The sequence below is a fragment of the Triticum aestivum genome, chromosome 7D, assembly GCF_018294505.1.
Source record: "Triticum aestivum cultivar Chinese Spring chromosome 7D, IWGSC CS RefSeq v2.1, whole genome shotgun sequence".
NCBI classification, from domain to species: Eukaryota; Viridiplantae; Streptophyta; class Magnoliopsida; order Poales; family Poaceae; genus Triticum; species Triticum aestivum.
In genome coordinates this window covers 630,482,150-630,487,629 of record NC_057814.1, presented here as the reverse complement: position 1 = coordinate 630,487,629, position 5,480 = coordinate 630,482,150, and the positions used below count along the sequence as shown (strand labels likewise).

General features: G+C 48.1%; 1 pseudogene; it reads right to left on the bottom strand.

Moving 5' to 3' along the window:
* Positions 1-2,758: 2,758 nt before the first annotated feature.
* On the bottom strand, positions 2,759-3,544 carry LOC123171467 (BTB/POZ and MATH domain-containing protein 2-like; annotated as a pseudogene).
* Between the last annotated feature and the right edge of the window lie 1,936 nt (positions 3,545-5,480).

The following is a 5,480-nucleotide window of genomic DNA, read 5'->3' as shown; positions in this document are numbered from 1 at the left end:
ATCTAGTGCATCAAAGTTAGTTTTAGCCCCAAATCTTTGGTTTTAGATTGAGACCCGTTCTCTCGCAAAAGAAAAAAGATTGAGACCCGTTCGACCAAATGTATGTAACTAGTGACTCATTAAACTCAAGGGACCAAAAACACACTCTACTCATTAAATAAATCAATACATGTATGTAATTAGTGACCATACAGGTAATTTTTACAGGTAGTTTGGAATAAACCAGATTTTAGTTTTAGCCTGAATTGTGTATATACACGGAGACATGACTTGTAAAATTTGACCAATCAAGCTGACATGGCGAGAAATGACTGTGTAGTGTTGACAATCGAGATTAGTCTATCTAGGATTGTAAATGCTACAGAGAGATGAGACGAGAAATATAGAATTCTAGGCGAAAATTAACTTAGCTGCAAGTTAATTTTTCTTTTCTTTTTTTGAGTTAAACTTAGCAACAAGTTCATGGAGATAATATGGACTTCTCTCATCTGCAAATTGTAATTAACCAGCAGACTTGCATACGGAGCAGAGATTCCATGAACCATCTCCGAATCAAGGATAGAAGATAAAGAAACATAGGAGACCTAGCCATGGATACATTAAGATAAACTACTTTGGGTCCAGCAGGACAATGATCATGTCCTTTATAAGAGGGGGCATTCCAGCACAGAAGATGAAACACTCCATCACCACATGATCAATTGCTAAGTTTGAATGGATTTCTTGTGTTTGGATCAGTGTTTGAAGTATATATGAGATTTGTATGGACGGCATATATATCAAGATATCCTAGCTTTTACTTTACTTCAATTACCAAAATGAACAACGGCAGGCATACTTCACTCCAAGTCTGATCGTTGGCTACTCACCTCAAACAATCCGTTTAAAGGAAATTGCATATTGCTATTATCCAGCGAACTTGCATAAGGATTAAGGAACTCATACCGTTGGAACTACAGTACGCATGCAATGAACTTACAAACATTGGCAAGAGACAAAAACGAAATGACAACACCTGTTCTTCTACTACTATTTTTAATAAAAGGGATTTCTCTCCGAGTTTAATCAAGGAAATAACTGGAAGTATGCACAGAGTTCCAAAAAGTATAGCATGTAAAGAAGTAGCAACATCCTGGAGGATACAAAGATAGCAATATGGAACATCCACCCAAAAAGACATCTTGTCGGAAACTTAACTATATGAAACATCCGCCCACAAGGACACATGCTACACCGTAGCCAGCAGGGGAGAAACGAAACTGAAGATATAGCAATTCGTCGCAAGCAAGACAATGTCATTGTTAAACACCCGGCTGCTGCGTCCAAGAGTCCTCTAGATCTAAGTCCAAGAGCCATCATTCCCTTTTCCTTTTTTTTTGCGGGAAAAAAGGAATTCTCATTACTCAAGGAGGCTTCTCAGCGAGAGCCAGGTTTATAACAAAGTCCATCCCGGCAGTAAGCCAGACTGCTGTGCGCGGAGTGCTACGGCCATAGGCGGCCAGCTCATGACTAATCATGTTCTGCAGATGGCTACAAAGAGTAAAAGAGATCTCCCTAGCATCGCTTCCAGCCAACCTACGAATCTCCTTTATAAGTGCACGATGTGACGATCTATCCATCTCGCGTGCTGTAATCATCGACACCGCCTCCGCGCTATCCAACTCAACCAGAATAGGTAGGTTAGATCGGTGCAAGGCCAGCTCCAAGCCTTCTCTGCACGCTTCTAGCTCCGCCTCTAAAGCGTTGTCGCATGTACGTAGCTCCCTACATGCGCTGTAGATGATCTCGCCTCTGTCATCACGCAAGATCATACCTCCTCCCGCCGCACATGTGGCCGCTATGTAGCTCCCATCCGTGTTCAACTTAACCCAGCCCGGCTGGGGCGGTACCCAGTGTGCGCGCACCTTGGGCGCCGTACTTTCTGGAGCGCGTGGTGGTGAAGACAGGACCACCATCTTCCCTTTCTCTAGGTTACCATCAGGATGTTGCTGTATGCACATGAGTGAGTTGATGTATCCGTGCAAAAAGCGTCGAGAGGCTTCGGCAGTGGGCGGCGCCTTGTCGTGTGTGATCTCATTCCGGACATGCCATACTCTCCACATGGTCATGAGCACCACCAGTCTCGCCGTCTCATCCAAGGGGTCCAGCAGTGAAAAGATCCACTCTGGGCCAGTGTTGACGATGGCCTCCACCTTGGGGATGTTCCAGTCCAAGGCCATAACTCGCCAGAGCTCTCTTGCCAGGGGACACCTGCAAAGCGCATGGAATCCATCCTCGCGTTCAACACCACACAAGGGGCAAATGTCAGTAAGCTCGAGGTGTCGCGAGGCTTTATTGGCCCAAGTAGCAAGTGAGTTGGTGACGACTCTCCAAGCGAACACGCGTACCTTAGGGGGAGCAGGGCACCCCCATATGATCTTCCAGATGGCGCGACGACCATCCGGTGCCCTGCTCGTGGTGGAAGCCGAAGGACGCTCGCGCTCGTCCATGGCCAGGCGGTAGGCGGACCGAACGGTGAAGATACCGTTCCTCTCCAGTGCCCATGCAATAATATCCTCGGTGACGCGGGTCGATGTACGGATACTGGTGATGACGTCGACATCCGCAGGGAGGAAGTAGCGGCGGAGCAGGTACATGCACCAGGACCCCTCGCCATCCAGGAGCTCCGCCACCCTCCTTAGGCGGCACGTACCCTGCAGGGATATGGGTTGGCGTGATATTGCCCCAATAGATGAACTAGCACTAATATGAAGAAGTCTTACTTTGCCGGTAGCACGCCAAGGATCATATCCTTCATATGAGGGGGGCAGCTCCTGCACAAGTGATCAAAGCCGTCCGTGTCCACCACCGCCCTCAGGTTGTCCGGACACCGGAGGAACTCGCAGCACGCCTTCTTCAGTCCATGACAACCGTGCTGCTCGGCAAGCGCCGGGATGCTCGTCACCATACCTACACCGATGTGCTCGCAAAGCTTCTTCTCGCACATCATCCTCAGCCTCTGGATATTCTACTTGTCCGCCGCCACGAGCAGGTGCTGCAGCAACACCATGTCCTCGTCATTGGTCTCCTCCTTCACTGCATACAACGTGTCACCGTAGATGAACCCTAGCATTGCCTTGAACACCGCCGCGTCCATGTCGTCTATCTGCACGACCGACGACGAGGTGCCTTCCTGCATTGGACCGAAGAGTGACGCCCTGAAGACAGTAGAGCGGGCTGCCAGGACGGAGCGGTGAGCAGCGATCGTCCTGCCACCAACACAGAAGACCACGTCTGTGCCCTGCCCGGCCATGAGAAGGTCGGTAAAGTTCTGTTGCATGTCGGACGGTGGCACCGCAACAAATCGAGAAGTGCCGCATGTTGGATTTAAGACCACGATGTCGCACCGGATGGTGAAACTGTCGTCCTTCAGGTGTTTCTCCAAGGCCTCTCTTTTCATGACCTTGACCTTACAAGTTCGTAAATCGAATATTTCACTGTCGTGGATACGTGCCGGATCTTGCTTGTCGGTCTCGTCAACGAAACTAAACTCGAACTGCGCCATCACAGGCTCTTTAGTGCTCTCGATGAGGGTAAGAACAAGTGTGACGATGCGAACATTGTCCCCACTTTTGGGCAAGAAGTGGATGCGCCAGCGTTGGCGCCGATGATGAATGAGTGAGACCTGATGGGTACGTGGTTTATTGAGTAACCCTGGACGACAAGCAAGTGGTATCCACTGGCCGCGCGGACGTTGAAGATGGGACAGGTAGTAAGTAATATGGGGGGGGGGGGGGGGGGGGGGGGGGGGGGGGGGGGACACACACACATAGAGAGAGAGAGAGAGAGAGAGGGAGAGAGAGATGCAGCAGCACACGAACCTACAATCGACGGAGGAGTACGTCACAGGCCGGCCAAGAACGGAAGGGCGTACGCAAACCATGCCTATACCTACACTTACGCCGGAAGTTCAACCACACTGGCGTCTTATACAGAGAGGATGAATTAATACGAGTACATGTGCCACAATGGCATAGTACTCAACGGTTGTCCACGAGCCTTGAAACAAGTTGAGATGCTCACCTATGGATGCATGTTGGTGAGAATTTCACGTTGTGGCTGTAGTTTAGCAGTGAGAATTGCATGTTGTGGCCGTGGAGACCTGTGCTCGAATCCCAGCAGCCACACTAATTTTTCTTTTCTTTTTTTCTTCATTGAGCTAGGGTAGTTCCTGCTGTCCACTTGACCATCGTCTAGGCGCCATGAGTGGAGAGCACATTGATTTAGATTGCTTTGGTGTTTTAGTCATGCTATGAGGTGTTCGGTTCGGTTGGGACGCGGCCTATGTGCTCCGTGTCCGTCCTCTTCGCCATTGTTTGCCTTCAGTTTGGGCAAGGCAAGTTGTGTGCCGATGTTGTCTTGGTGGATGTGGGTGTTAACCTCTCGATGTAGCACTTCACTGAAAGGCGTTGTATCGGTCATTTTGGCTACTCCTTCTATGAATATATGATACGCATGATGGTGCGTATTTTAAAAAAGAATAGCCCATGGATGCATGCAGGAGACCAAATTGCACTCGATAAACCAAATGCATGCAACGTGGCCATGACCAACCTAGCTAAAACATGACAAATGCAAGTACTCCCTTAGTCTCAAAATAACTGTCTTTGATTTAAAGTCGTACTAAATCAAAAATCAAAGACACACCAACACGATTGTGGAGCATGTGTTTCACAGGTTACGGCCCATCGAATGTCTCTTGGGGGAGCTGGTACACGTAGATGTGGGCATGCTGTAGATGCTCACCACGTAGTGACATGGAGGTTGGGGGAGGAGGTACGAAGGAAAAGAGATATCATTTGGCTCATATGATAAAAATGTTTTTACATTGAATCTGAGTTAATGTTTGCTTCCCTTAGAAATATGGAGGACAAGAATTAATTCTCTACTGGAACATCGTAGAATTTCTATAGATTTCATATAAATGGAAGAAGCCTAAACTCCCATGATAACAAGACAAGCATACAGTGGCAAAGAAAATCACACACCCATACCGAAAAGAAAAGAAAATCACACACATGAATTAATACAGATGTCGCTGAAATCTCATTAACAGAAACATTAGTTATTTTGATCTGACTTTAGGTTAGTTTTTGCCAAGTTTAAGTTTAAATTTAGCTTCATTTAATTGTGATCTAAATTCTGAGATGAGGAGCATATTAGTATCCACTAAAATTTCGGAACATCCTTTGCAATTATGAGGCTGAGGCTTGGCCCACACGCGAGTCTAGTGGGCAGGCTTCAGCCTGTTGAAGCCTGCCCTCCAGAAAAAGCAAAAAAAAATTACTGCTAGTTTGCATCGGCCCGACTCAACTTCTCCACCGCCCAGGCAAGAGCCCATGAGGAAACCTAGGGACCAGTTCTGTATGCGCCGTTCCTTCCACTCTCGTTCTCCCGTGCTCCTGGTTCGAGCGAACCTGACGCGCCGCCGCCTACCCACG